Source organism: Coenobita brevimanus, chromosome 39, assembly GCF_032717465.1.
Source record: "Coenobita brevimanus isolate Jiangsu-jjx chromosome 39, ASM3271746v2, whole genome shotgun sequence".
NCBI lineage: Eukaryota > Metazoa > Arthropoda > Malacostraca > Decapoda > Coenobitidae > Coenobita > Coenobita brevimanus.
This window is the reverse complement of record NC_136992.1, coordinates 10,523,917-10,540,216: the sequence shown is the minus strand read 5'-3', so window position 1 is coordinate 10,540,216 and position 16,300 is coordinate 10,523,917. Positions and strand designations below refer to the sequence as shown.

General features: G+C 40.4%; 1 pseudogene; it reads left to right on the top strand.

The window, feature by feature from the left end:
* The first annotated feature begins 7,341 nt into the window (after positions 1-7,341).
* Positions 7,342-16,300, top strand: part of LOC145396787 (agmatinase, mitochondrial-like) — a 35,190-nt pseudogene continuing 26,231 nt past the window's right edge.

Here is a 16,300-nt window from a genome sequence, read left to right as displayed (position 1 = left end):
ATACAACGTATAACATATCAACATCTACCTGTTTAATGCTGTATAAGCACAGTATCGAGTACTTTCAACCACCTGCTTACAAGCCAGCACAGGAAGACCAGCCATACACTCTCACCAACACACTGCTACCATACTTGTTGCTAAACCCTTGACCCACACATATATTACCAATTATCCCAACTAATGTTGTTAAGTGTGTGAAGAATAACTGAGAGAACTGTTATGAGTAAAAACTGTTTACTAACTACAAGCTTAATGGTTGTAGCATTTATAAGAAAAATAAAAGAGATGTATCATGTTGTTAAGTACACAGTATTACAAATTTCTATATAAAAATCATAATTAGTATCCTCGCATCTTACATATTTATTAATCAAATTTGCATATAAATCATAACTACTTTCCTCGCAACTAAAACGGATTAATCAGATTTGCGAAAAAATACCTGCACAAGGAATAACTTACTAGACGAAAAATATTGCAACTGTTGATAGATTTTTTCGAAGACTTCTGATTTCCCATTGAAAATCGAGGTCAGACTGCCTGAGCCATGATATTACGGGTGTGAGGAGTGGCAATGCGATCCCTTGTCGGTCCATCCCTGGAATGGCTCGTGCCGAGCTAATCTCCAACACACGAGCTAAAGCGGCTTCGAGCAGGATTGGTTTCAGATGACCGCTTTTCTTAGAATCTTCGTCTGCTAGATGTCTCAAAGGTTAGTGTTCAAGGGAAAAATAATGTTTTTATGAACGCTTTTGCCGTTTTTGTTCACTCTCATCATCCACTCACTTGATGTAATGCTGCCTACTTCTTCCTTAGCCTTTATCATTCTTTTTCTGTGCCTGCCCTCCTCTCTTCCTATTTCTCCCATCTTTCCTGTCACTACTTAATGCTTTTCTTTCTGTTACAGGTGGCTTTACATTGAGTGACAAGCCAAATGGTTTCCTGTAAGCCAAGAAACCATTTACAACGCTGGGTGGTAACCATATAACCAAACCATACGTGCTCCCCACGTGTCAAGTGGGTTGGTGGAGGGTTAGTGCCCCTCCCTGTAAAACAAATAACTCAAGAGTCAAATGACCACCCCATACGGGATTATGGCGTCTGGCAATAGATAGATCGATAGATAGATGCACTAGTATATACCGTTCTATACAATGAGTGACAAAAAAATCCGCTATGAGTCAAAATATACAATAAACACTGCAAATAATTCCATACAGCAACGCCTCCCCATCCCACTTGCATTGAGTCCCTGGAAAAATATTCGAATCCTTTATGCCATAGTCCATCGCTCTGCGCCAAAAGCTTTCGACACGAGGGAAAGTACTTCGGGTATGGCAGTGCAGCAACAGGCTAGAGACTCCGAGAAATATACATGGGAGGCAAACTAATATATATTTTGCATTTTTACAGCATTTGTGGTGCTGTGCTAGAGTGCTGCTCGTATAGCGTAAGTGAGAGTGTTTGGATATTTCATTTTTTTTTTTCTTTTTAGCAATGAGTTGAACAGGATTCAGGAAGGGTGATATAGCCTTCCTCTCGACATCATCGATTTACTCAAATATATTACACAGTATTGCCTTCACTCTAGTCAAGATGAGAGTATATAATGTCTTTTAATATATTCTATTTTGTCACAGAAGCATGAAAAGAGTATCAATATATGGGAAGGCTGAGGGTGTGGGGGTGTCTTTGACCTGGCTATACAGCAGAAGTAGTGTGTGTGTGTGTGTGTGTGTGTGAGGAGGGGAGGGGGGAGTCGGGATCAAAAAGGACCCTCTGAACATGGAGTCGTATTCTAAGAACCTTTAGAAACAAAGTAACACCTCTTTCTTAGCGATTTATGTTGCATGTTACCCCTCGGTTTTCTCTTGTATGTCATTGTATGCAGGCTATTTTACTTGATCATAGAAATGAGAGTGAGACTGACCAGGAGAGTGTACAGTATGTGAGTGAGGCGGCGAGGGAATGGGGAAGGGGGAGACGAGAAGATATGCAATAGGGAAGCGATGGACTTGGCATATGAATAAAGATGGTGCGTCTTTAAGGAAGGGCAGCTTGATGATGGAGGGCAGGGTGACATGGGAGCGATTCGTTTGTGGCCACCCCACTTTGCATAAAGGTGCCTGGCCATAGCTAAATATAGATAGATTTTATTGATTCACACTATGCCTACATTAAAACGATATTAACAGCACGCGGTAGATTGTTAGGTACAATAAACGAATTAAATCGCTAAAGAGTAAGGGCTACAAAGCCTCCTGTACCACCTAGAATACGGCTTAAGCCCTAGAACCGCAGAATTACGCCATGTTATGTTATATTCTTGCTGCCCCCAGGCGTTTGTATTCAGCTGAGGTGAGATTTGTGTTTGGACATGTGGAGAGAATGGAGAATGAAAGACTGACTAAGAGGGTGTATGTAGGTGAGGTGGAGGGAGGGAGAGGGAGGGGTAGACCGAGGATGAGGTGGAGGGATGGAGTTGAGAGGTATATGAGGGAGGGGGCGGTGAGTTGGGGGGAGGGTTGTCATATGGTGGGTGACAGAGTGACTTGGAGGCTTTTTGTCTGTGGCCACCCTTTGCGGGATTAGGGCGTCGGGCTATAGATAGATAGATAGAGATTTAGTGAAAACGTAAATGCAACCTATATCTAACCCCTCCACTTAGAATTTCTTACTCACACACACACACACACACACACACACACACACACACACACACACACACACACACACACACACACACACACACACGAATTATCACTCTAATCCAACCATGCACTTACCTGATGCAATGCTACCTTCTCGTCATTCTGCACTCAGTGACAAACCTGATGGTTTTTTGCAGCCTGGAAAACAATTTACGAAGTTGAATGGTAACCATAAAACCCAGTGCTTACCTGGTGGTCTAGTGGGTTAAGGTGTTCCAAACGGATGTGATCTTACAGGATTATGTTCATGGGAGGAAGGAATTTATTTTTAACACGTAATTGGCCACTTGAAAGTACTAGTGCAGAGGGAAGTTAAGAATATCGACGTACGAGATTTTTTGTAGTAATAACACTAATTCTGCAGAAAATAGAGAAGTTTCCTGTGAAAACAGCTTTGACATCATATCAACTACTTGCCGAACAATGCTATACTTTGACAACCGTAAAACAGGAAAGCACAATATCTAAGACCGTTCATCTTCTCACAGTGTTTAAAAGACTGCCTAATAAGTTCCCTTATTTACGTCAAAGATGAGGCATAAAATTGTTCTGCAAGTTCATGTTGTTCGTCAAAGGTATTTTTGCGTGAGATTAATATATTTTAAGCGCGATTTATGTTGATACAATGAAAATGAATAATGACGATGTTTTCAGTTTCCGTGTAGGTCAAAACTCGCACCTGGCCTATTCCACTGAGCACCACCGCTAGTCTGGGCTTCAAAGGGCCACTGCATTAACACCAGCCTCTGTGGCGATATAGTTGACCGTAATGCAATAGTCCACCCTTCCACCTCCTAACTCTCTCTCTCTCTCTCTCTCTCTCTCTCTCTCTCTCTCTCTCCTAGAGTTCAGAATGGAATTTTGATCACAGAAGGTGTATCCACCTTGCCTTATATTACAACATTTACATTACATTAGAGCTGCATGTTACCCTGATTGTGGGACTGATGACAAGACGTGGAGGTTCAGGCACTATTACTCCTAAACTACCTCGACTCAGTACTGTAGGCCCTATGCACGAATATTTTTTTTTTACTTTACATAATTTGTCCATAAAATTAGGCAAAAATACAGAAATCAAAGCAGAAACACATATGATTACAAAATCGTGGTAGTTAGTGTACCCCAAACCTCAGGTCCAGTAGTCTTTATAAAGGATCATATAGTTCTTTTATTTTAACTTGGCCTAGAGTTTCATTCTTTTCCAGGATCCTATATTTCGTTCACATTAACACAACCTAGATTTCTGTTCTTTGATCTTAACTTAGGGTTAATTCACCGTATCACAGCTTACATATTCGCCCTTAGCAGTTTATTTCACGTCGCTCAAAGACTAAAAAAAGAAAAATGCTTGGATCCCACGTCCTTCACACTGCATTTCTTCATGATTAGCACAATACTTTAGTGTTAATATTTAGTTACACCATAACATTCAAGTTGGAGAGACGGTAATCTTAGGCCAAGTTAGAGTAAGAATAGTTTAACAAATACGCAAATAGCAATCGAATGTTACCATTGATCGTACTGATTTTCGCATTTTGTCACTGAAACACTCACTCTGATTTGATTGTAAAGTGTGAGGTAGGTGATTCATGGCTGAAGACCTTATACATGTATGCAGGGTAGGTAGTGGGTGTGTGGCTTGAGAGAGGGTCTGCTGCTCCAATGAACGCGTTTTCGATCCCCTGTTTGGGCAGGGAACAGCTTAAAGACTTGAATGTTAAACCAGACTTTACTGATTTACCTTGAGTCCAACCGACAGATAATGAATACACATCAGGTAATACCAATACACCAGTCCTGTGTGAGGCAGACCTAACATCTATGAACGGTGGGTGTTAGCGGTGTAGTGGTGACATGTTAAATGTATGAAATACGAAAGGAGATTGGTGCTAACGAGGGACGTCTTCACGCGGTGGCACTCATATAACTAGTCAGTGGAGCTGCCTGGTTATACAAACGTCCCTCAGTCCTCTTCATATCCCCACAAAACAAGGATGGTGGGCTGCAAAGTATAGGCAACATTATGTAGTCCACAGGGTTCACGTTTTAAATGGATCTGGGACTGCAGCTACTGTACTACTGCTACCACTACATAGGAGGACTGTTGTGCCTCAGGGAACGGACTTTTAAGCCTATACCGAGAGTCAGAAACATAGCAAAATTATAGTCAGTCTTATACACGACTTAAGCCTAGGATGGTTTGTAAATTGTGGGCCAGGTTGAGAATCACTGGCATAGATCGATATGTTATGGGTGGAGGCATGTTTACCTTGTAATTTTATATACCTGGAGGAGATGATACTGAGGTGGCCAAAGAGAGAGAGAGAGAGAGAGAGAGAGAGAGAGAGAGAGAAAGAGAGACAGACAGACAGACAGACAGACAGACAGACAAACAGACAGACAGACAGAATGATAATGACGATGATGATAATAATGATGATAATGTGACCAACGAGAGTGAGTTTTGTTTTTCATGTGTAATTTAACCTCTGTGGTCCAACAGCAAATTGTAATATATTTTTAGCGCTATGTCCAGACGATTATATTCATGTTAGGATAGAGTTTTCGAACAGGAGGGGTTAAATCTACAGGATGGCCCGTAAATAGCGCTCCATTACAACAGTAGAAAATCACATGGCAGTATCTTATGGGTAGCTCAGTCTTCTGGTGGGGACGGATGTGGCAGTGGGGAAGAAAGTAAATAAATGATGCAGGGTACACACTGATAACACTAACTGAGTCGTCCCCGTAACACATGAGAAATCTCCCCGTTGAGTGGAAGAGCAGCATTATACATGGACGACCCTGTAGAGTTTTCATTAACTCCTGTACACGGTGACTCGTAAGGCGAATAAAACCATATGGCAACAGCAAAAATAGCAGAGAAAGAGGTCACCGTACTGAAGGGGTGAGGCTTGATCACTTAAAGTTGGTTTGTCTTCATCTGACGGATCTGGACCACTCCCTCACCTTGAATACTAAGTCGTGTGAGTGGTCCAGTCGATGAAACTTAGTTATGAAACAGAAATTAGCCTCCTTGGTTTCTAATTAATTTGACCTTCTAGTATGACTACACTTGGCCATCATCTGAGCTAAAGGGGGTTAGGGGTCTTTGTCAGGCTAGAACAAAGATCCTGTAATTAAGACCTTAAAGTCAGTGTGGTCTGCTTAACTATTAGAATTCCATCCCTCTACCCCCCTCTCTCTCTCTCTCTCTCTCTCTCTCTCGTTACGCTGGTGAGAATAATCAGCGAATCCCCCTGGCCACATAATACGATTAATTAGAGTATATTGACTCGGCTGATGAAGGACCCAACCCCAAACAAGCTAACTACCACCACTATCACCACCATCATCACCATCACTGACACCACCACAATCTCAAACAAGACACCTATCACCACCACCACCAACATACCATCATTATCAACACCATAACCACCACCACCATCTCCTCTTGTACCATAGCCACCACCGTCACCATCCCCCTTAACTTGTCAGTCAAAAGTTATTACCGTATTACCAAAGCCACACTACCACTAGCCACTACCACGCTATAACTAAGAAGCCAGCTCCCATCACCACCACCCTCCCTGACCTTCAGCATCATAAACTACTACAGCCCTGCAGCTAAATATCCAATAACCACCACTGTCCTCACTAACCCACCACTATCATGACCACTAACCACCCGTACACTACCGCAAACTACTGGCACATTACCACTGACAAGTCGACCACCACCACGACCACCGCATCACCACCACCGCATCACCACCACCACTACATTACCTAGCCCGTCACTACCATAAACTACCTTTACACTATCCCTAACTGCAACAACATTATCACTAACAAATCAAACTGTCATTACCATAACCACCACCATTACCATACTAGCACTAACAAGCCAACTACCACCAGCACCACCACCACCTTCCCTAACCAGTCCCTATCATAAACCACTAACCACACTACCACTAGCAAGCCAACTACCACCAACACCACCACCACCTTCCCTAACCTGTCCCTATCATAAACCATTAACCACAATACCACTAATAAGCCAGCGACCGCACTTCCAGTACTATGTCACTTCCACACTACTACAAATCATTAAACACCACTATCACAGTACCACAAAAAAGCCACCTTCCTCTAACCACAAGCATACTGCCATTAACAAACAAGCAGCTACCACCAGCACCAAAACCCCTACCGCCACTACGACACGATTCTCCCCAAATCACCATCATCACCATCATCATGTCTGCGTGAGATCGTTGCAAGACAAAACCTCTCGCAAACCTGTTCATTCTGGTCTACCTGTTCCCTGCAAAAAGTGTTGAACATAAGAAAACTAAAGGAAGTCCAGATAACTAAACTCTACTTGCATTAAAGACTGAAAATACCAGTTAACAGCTGTTAAAGAGTTGTTGTTGTTTTTGCTCAACCTCGGTCTGTCTGAGTGGGCAGACCCGTCGACCACAGTAAGCAACTGTTACTAAGGGGCCGTCCCACAATATAGTACGTACGTCATGCTGAGAAACGCAGTCACCTTGTGGTAGACAGCGCCTCACCATTTCGGGCCCATGATAATTCTCACGGCGAAGTGGAGGGAAATATGAGTGGGTTTGGCTCCTTGGTAGACGACAAAGTTGCTCCACCCATGCTGCACAATGCCACCACCTGTAGGTTCCTCGTCGGAGTCTGTAAGAAAGCCTGACAATGGAGCAGAAGTGTAGACAAACCGGTGCTACGTGCCCTCCGTAGTACGGAAGACATATTGGAAGAAAGTTCAGAACAGTAGTATCCAGAGTAACAGCGATAGTAAAAAGACAGTGATATCAACATCGCCACAAAGACAGTAGGAGAGAAAAGGAGGTCAATTAGAGGGGTGGAGCTGATGAGACAGAAAGCTCACTGCTATAGCTTGTGCCATCCCAAGCTCATATATTTTCTGCTTCACCAGGTGATGAAGAGAAGCCTACACATGGTGACGCTGGCACCCTGAGTGGAGCAAAGCAGCCGGAACGCCCACCCGGGAACCGAACCTCATTATTTCCCTACACTTTTTGCCAAGGGGAAGGACTCTGGTCTGACCCTGGCGAGAAGCTGTCTACCACAGGGGGGAGCCAGTTCCCTACACAGTACTGTATTATACCTGTAGGCAGGCTCACCGGAAGCAGTTACATACCTGTGATCGACGGGTCCGCTTGGCTAAAAAGAGCAGGGTTAAAAACAATATCAGCAACTTTTTCACCAAATTCTTATATTCTAGTCCATCCAACTATATTACACTGTATGTTTTAGATATTATATTCACTAACATCATCACTGTTGAAAGTCCTCCTGTCTATGAATGAAAATGACTCATATTATTAATAATCAGCTAAAAATAGATGGCATATGACTGAAGTAGTTAACAGCAACATTTCTTTAGTGAAGTCAACAACGGTCAAATGGTAAAAGATTGGACTCCTGACAGGAAGGTCGCGAAATCATTCCCCGGCTGCATGGGGGAAGGAGAAAATTCATTTGATCTGTGCAATGATTACACGGCGATGAGAACTACTCAAATGGAAGAATTATACATATTTGTGAGAACTGTGCTGAAGAAGATGCAAACCGGATCTAAATAAATTGTTGCATGATTTCAGCAGGATGTCTCTTTTAAGGTGCCTGATGAAACTAGATTCACGATTTGAGGGATTCTCTAAGAGGGATTCATCCACTGGTGAAATCAGGAAGGGTATGAGAGGGGCTGCAGGGGGACTTGCAGGGCAGGTTAAGGATCCAGTCTGATGTGTGAATATCTGAGAAAGGGAGAGTGAAACTGGGGCAAAGTCCATAAAGAATTGACCATCTGTGAATCTATCAATCAATCAATCAATCAATCAATCAATCTATCTATCAAACAATCTATCTATCTATCTATCTATAATTACATACTGTATATTGTCCATCTACTGTATATATCTATCTATATAGATAGAAACATTATATAGACAGATAGATAGATAGAAAGATAGATAAATAAATAAATAGGTAGATATAGATATCGATATATGGATATGTACTGTACAGTAGAGAGAGAGAGAGAGAGAGAGAGAGAGAGAGAGAGAGAGAGAGAGAGACTGATTGATTGATTGACTGATTGATTGATTGACAGATAGACAGATATTGATAAAGATATATAGGATATACAGTATACATGTATAAATTTGGATGTATACAATTTCTCCATCCATCTACTCCTCATATTTACTTCACCATTTATTTATCTATGTATTCTAAACAATTTTATATATCAATCAATCAATCTATCTATCTATCTATATCTATCTATCTATCTATCTATTTATATACACACACACAATCCTCCGGTCTCATCAATAGATGAAACTATTTATGCTTCTCACTAGAAGAAAAATAAATATAAATATATAAAAAAATAAAAACAAAAATAAAATCAGTATATAAGTATTCGGTATGATGACTGAACTGCACATATTGTTCAGCTATATTAGAGTATGGGTTACTGATCATGGCATTCCTGCACGACTAAAATCTGAATTCAAGCGATATCGTGCTATATATTTCGCTATCATTGCTGTGAAGTGGCTTAAGCAGAAAGATTGTACAGTATATTTCTGAATTTATAGCCACCTGTGGGAGTGGGGATTTAAGTGGCTGAGTACAAGGCTTCGGTTCGGAAAGAAGCGAGATCGGTCTGAGGCTGGGACTGGGAATTTCCTGAGAACAGTTTTATTCCTCTCATGGTCGAGACAGCTCTGGATGGTTGTTCCAATCCAGCTAACGCCAGACGATTTCACTCAGCTGAGAGTGTTTCCCATGAGCGTGATGGTGTTAATACTGGTACCATCAACACTCTCTGTCGGGATCACTTTTATATCCATTCTAGCCGATGACAGACGATTTTATCCAGCTGAGAGTGATTCTGAAGAGCCTTGGAGTGTTAATGGATTTTCGACATAATTCCTCCTCCCCCCCCCCCGCCACTAATACCAAATCAGTTCTGAAAGAGTTTGTCTTAGTTTATACTCGGTGTCTTCAGTATGGACGTTTGTTATTAGTGCCCCGATGGTGAAATGTGAAGTCCTGTAGAGCCATCTGTTGCACGCATGAGGAGTGCTGGACCTTATTTAGGTGATGACTTTCCCGTTAGCTAGAGCCTGTTTTTAACCCTTTACTCCAATGATTACTTCCTAGCCTGAATAAAATCGTCTGGCGTCTATACAGCAATCCTGGGCCGGGTCTTGTTCTGTGCTCCACCTCCTGATATTACAACTATGGGGTCCGAGCTTCTATACTCTGTCCAGTTTAACCTGACACAGAATTACCATCTTTCAGTTCTGCATGCTGAGCTATAGCAAGATGTTAACTGTAGAAAATGGTGGCCTAGTTCATCCTTCTTGAATGGGAGATATTCGTCGTTTTACTGCTTATTTCAGTCCACCTGCCCTGTAACAGGAGAACTTCGTCTTTTTGCAAAGCTTATTACCTGTAACTCAATGCCAGAATAAAACAACACTACGAATTTGCGCTAATTCCAAATGACTTCTTCGTGACTAGAAACATATCCTAGAGTTTATCACTCAATGTAGCTCAGCGCTATGAATGAAGAGATGGCAGCTTTTTTCGGAGTTAAGGCAGAATATATAAGGCTTACAGAAGTATGCCAATATATATATATATATATATATATATATATATATATATATATATATATATATATATATATATATATATATATATATATATATATATATATATATATATTTCTTTATTCCGGTGCAAGGATAATTTTGATATTGATCCTTGCTACAACAAAGCAGACATTTTCTTACATGGAGTCTTGCCACAACCAGAGAGATATATTCAGCTTAGAGTGGATGTCTTGTAACATAGGGTTAATGGGAACTGTTTTTAACCCCTTCACTGCGAGAGGTATCTCCATAACTAAGTAAAATCGTCTGGCGGTAGTAAGGTGTTCACAGGTGCTTAGTTGCTCCTTGGTGCTTGTGGCTCAGTGATCCTTGGGTGAAGCAAGCACCTGGTGGACCAAGGGAACTCTCTCTCTCTCTCTCCTCTCTCTCTCTCTCTCTCTCTCTCTCTCTCTCTCTCTCTCTCTCTCTCACTAATAGTTGACAACTGTGGAATTTATGAGGCCCAGCTATATCTACTGTATAAGCAGAGAGAGAAATACACACACACACACACACACACACACACACACACACACACACACACACACACACAGACTGGGAGACAGAGACACTAACACCAAAGCACAAGTACACATACACCAAGCTAAAACTACAAATATACACACACAAAGCTAAAGCCACAAGTATATACACACAAAGCTAAAGCCACACGTATACACACACAAAGCTAAACCCACAAGTATACACACACAAAGCTAAACCCACAAGTATACACACACAAAGCTAAACCCACAAGTATACACACACAAGGCTAAACCCACAAGTATACACACACAAAGCTAAAGCCACACGTATACACACACAAACTCAACCCAAACAAAGCTGCAGCAAGATACATATAGGTCAAACCTGTTTTATTATCATCACAGGCATCACAGTTTACCCTTATAAAGACAAGGCTTCTGCATAGCTTCGACCTTATGGATTTATAATGACATAGTTCTGTCCGATACTGCTCTTGATGATATTGCACAGTGATACTGCTCTTTATGATATTCTTAATGTTACTGCCTTTAATACTGCTCTTAATGATATTGCTCTAAATGATATTGCTCTTAATGATATTACTCTTAATGATATTACTCTTAATGATATTACTCTTAATGATATTGCTGGTAATGATATTGCTCTTCATGATACTGCTCTTATAGTTTTATGCTACAACACAAAGCCGCTAAGTGGAATGCAAGCTCCCTGTATATATTTTTCGTGACAATTTCTTTAATGAGTGAGATGGGACGTGTATGCCCCTCCTGTCAATATTCCCCCCCCCTCTCTCTCTCTCTCTCTCTCTCTCTCTCCCCCTCTCTCTCTCAGTAGTGTGGGATACAGGCTAACCATAAATAATAACCACAGGTGCTCCGATGATTATAATATTTCGGGTCTGCATTCCACTTTGCAATAAAAGGTTTAAGCATACAACACTGGCCTGTATCCTTGTCAGTTAAAGAAGCTCCCTAAAGTGTTTTCTCAAACGATATATTACCTCGCCGGGGACGGAGTTCGGAGAGGTATTGTTTTGGTAGAATTTCTTTGTTTCTTTGTTTGTTTGTTAGCAACATTACAGAAAAACAGCAGAATGAAATTACATGATACTTTCAGGACATGTGGGCACTGGTCCCAAAATGAAGTGATAAAATTTTGATGGTAATCGATTGAGTGTGAAAGGTCAAAATCAATGTCACGGATTATCAGAGGGATATGACTTGAAACCGGCTGAAGATAGAGATACGTACTATTATCAGGATACAGGAACTCCCATACGGGCTTTGGCGCCAAGACATTTGACCTTGAGTGACCTTGAAAGGTCAAACTCAAGGTCAAGGATATTCGGGGGGTTATAATACGACTCTGGTTGAAGACAGATACGGTATTTACTATTATCAGCATATTGGAAATACCATATCGCATTATATTTTGGTAACATGACCTTTGACCTCAAGTGACAGTGAAATGTCAAACTCATGGTCACGGATACTCATGGGACTATGACGCGAAACTTTTTTTTTTTTTTTTAAGTGTCTGACTCTGGGAAAAGGCTTCAGGGCCTATTCCCAAGACCCAGTAATCCTCCTTGGGGCCCAGTAGTCCTCCTTCATCTCCACATGTCACCACTTCGGCGCTAACACCCACCATCCATAATGAATACATGCTAGGGCAGTCTGATACAGGACTGGTGTACTGGTAATAAAGGGGGTACTTTTATGACATGTCGGCGGGTCATCTGGTAGATCAGAATAATCTGCTTTTCATGAAATTCAGATCCTTAAATTGTTCCCTATCCTAGCCGGGATTCGAACCTGGGTCCAGTAGGACTAGTTGATTACAGAGATATTTACTATTATCAAGATATAGGAAGTCTCATATGGACTTCCATTTGGCACCTTGATATTTGACCATGAGTGACCTTTAAAGGTCAAACGCAAGATCACGGATTTCCGAGTGTTATAACTTGAAAACGGTTGAAATAACTGCTGTTCGGCAAGGTTTGTTGGGCCTGGCACCACTTGTTATTGGATATGGATAGTTTATATCGTTTTGTACGTGATTAATGTAGTTTATGGCGACATCAGAAGGATTTGTGTAACAGGCGAGGACAGTGAGGTGTAATAAGCAAAATAAATCACATAGGAAAAGGTTTAAGGAAGCTTTCTTAACCGACGAGAATACGGATCTTAGACTCTACTGCCATCTTTCCTGTCATAAGAGGCTCTGATTTTAGTTATATGATCAGAATTTTGACCTGGCGATTCTAGTTTCATTTTTAGAAGTTTCCCTTGACGATTACCGGTTCATTATGTGGTGATTTTAGCTTTGTTAGGAGTTTGGGTGATGGTTCTTGTTTCATTATAAGTTTGGGTGATGGTTCTTGTTTCATTATAAGTTTGGGTGATGGTTCTTGTTTCATTATAAGTTTGAGGTGATGGTCCTTGTTTCATTATAAGTTTGGCTGATGGTTCTTGTTTCATTATCTGAAGTTTGGGGAGATGGTTCTTGTGTTAAGTTTGACGTGGTGATTCTAGTTTCATTCTGAGTAGCTTGACATGGCGATTCTAGCTTCATTGTAGGAAGTTTGACATGACGATTCTAGTATACGTTTCAGAAGATTGAGATAACGATTTTACTTTCTGTTTCAGAAGTGGGAAATGTTTTTTTGTTTCATTTTCAAATTTTTGGATGATTCTAGTTTTATTTTGCAGATGTATCAGATGACGGTTCTTTGTTCCATTTTCAAATGTAGGCGATAACGATTCTAGTTTCATCTATAGTTTGTGATAATGGTTCCAGTTTCGTTTTCAGAAGTTTATGATGGCTATTGTAGTTTTTTTTTTTTTTTTTTTTTTCAGAGGTTTGAGATGATTCTGCTTCTGTCTTTAAAAATTTTAGGTGACGATTCTTGTTTAATTTTGAAAAGATTGATGAGATGATTCTGGTCTCGTTTTAAAAAGTTTTGAGTGACGATCCTTGATTCATTTTTAAATAGTTTAATTTACAGATGCATGACGTTATCATTCTAGTTTCATTATCAGAAGTTTGCTCCTATGATCCTATTTTCATTATCAAAAGGTTGACCTTATGATCTTAGTTTCATGATCAGAAAAATGACCCTATAATTCTAGTTTCTTTACTAAAAGTTGTACCTTTTGAACTTAGTTTCCTTATCAAATGGTTGACATTATGTTTCTACAATCATTATAAGTTTCACCACATGATCCTAGTATAGTTTCTAGCTGATCCTGTTTTATTATCAGAATATTGGCCAGATAATTCTGGTTTCCTATCTCGATAGCGTGGTCGTAAGTACTTGTGGGAAGGTAGGGAAGTTGATTGTGGATCGTCAAGCACAGCCAGAATATAGTCGTGAGACGTAATGTCAACGAGGTGAGTTACAGCACTCTTGGGTTATGAAGTTTTATTGCACGGTTATATCAATAGTGAGTTACAGCGTAACGGAACGTGACGGCCTAATGACCTTAGTGTTGGGCCTTCTCTGTAGCCCCTCTCTCCCCTTTCTCTCTAGCCCCTTCTGATCTGAAGGAAATCTCTCCGACATTATATACAACTTGGAGAGGATATGTGTGTGTGTGTGTGTGTGATATAGTGTCTGGTAGATTTCCATTCACGTGGACTAGCCGAATAGGGCTGGTTACTCCATGTGTTTGAATACGTTATGAAATTCTTGGTCTTCTGGACTACGAAGATGTTTGAAATACATCACATGGTTAAGGATTCTTGATGGTCTGGGACAACAAGGCTGTGGACAGACATTATGTGAATTGCCATTCCTAGTGAGAAGCTGTGTACGTCTCCAGCAGACACTACATCCTGTACATTGTGTTTATGAGATATATACTAATGCCTATATAATATCTACATATCGCTCGGTCACGCCCACTGTCGCACCAGCGACAGTAAATATTGTCATAACAAATTAATGCATACTATATACACATTATAATCAGTTAGTAAGTGAAATATATAATACTGTAAAAGTAACATAATTGTATGAATACTGCATAATTGCAGTTACATCGTGTTAATGCTATTGTAGTTACATAATTTTAATGGACCTGTTACATAAGTCTGACTGTAACCTAACATTGTGTTACTGCACCTGTTACATAACCGTGTTTGCCATAAAATTGTAGTTACATTTTGTTAATGCAACTGTTACATAATTGTGTTGGCCATAATTTTAGTTACATTTTGTTAGTGCAACTGTTATATAATTGTGTTGGCCTTAAAACTGTAGTTACATCTTGTTAATGCAACTGTTACATAATTGTGTTGGCCATAAAATTGTAGTTACATCTTGTTAAAGTAACTGTTACATAACTGCAGGAATCACACGTGTGATCATTGTAGCTATATAACTGATACATTTGTATATAACTAATACAATAATAGCAATGCAGTTATATCAAGAATCATCCATATTTCATGTAGTTGTTCATTTTGAGACACCATAGGTGTATTGGCTTAGTTATGTGAGACACCATAGGTGTATTAGCTTAGTTATGTGAGACATCATAGGTGTATTAGCATAGGTATGTTGCACAGTTTATATTTGAATAATATCATAGGTAACCCCTTATTTTGTTGTTTTATATTAAAATATACAGTATTTACAATATGTTCAGTGTTCACTTATTTTCACACTTTGCTTGACGCTACAGTCCTCCAAAGGTTGTGAAGTCAACTTGATACGCTTGCTCATTTTTAAATTCATCTTTAGGTACTGGTTGTAAGTATTTAAGCGTAAGGTTGAGTATAGCATACTGCTGTTAGCTCCGATTTGTGTTAGACACTTTCACTTGAGTTTCCTTGTCACTGTAATATGAAGGATATGTGTGTACCTATATTTTAATTCTCTGATCTTACTAGATTTTCATATGTGTGTTTTATATGTTGATTTAAGGATATTGTCTATCACTGTGTATATACGGTACGTAAAGTTGTATATAAATGAAGTAGTACTAATTAACTAATAGAGTAAGTGTTCGACTCACTTATATTAACTGTGGTGGGAATACTTGTTTAGGGTGCTGCTGCTGATGATAATGATGCTGAATGAAGAGTGTTGGTAAGATCTGGTTGAGGTAGGTCAGGGTCCTGGTATGACTGCGTCAGCACTCGGTGTCGTTGTCCCCACTCAGCTAATGATAACACACTGCTGAGTAGCTGCCTCACTCTGGTAGTCGTGATGGAGATGGTGCTGGTGGTAGTGTTGGAGAAGGGGGAGGTCGTGGTGGAGGGTGGTGGAGGTTCAAGGAGGAGAAATGTGTTGATGCTACATCACCGTGCTGGGACAACTCTATTGACACAGTACAG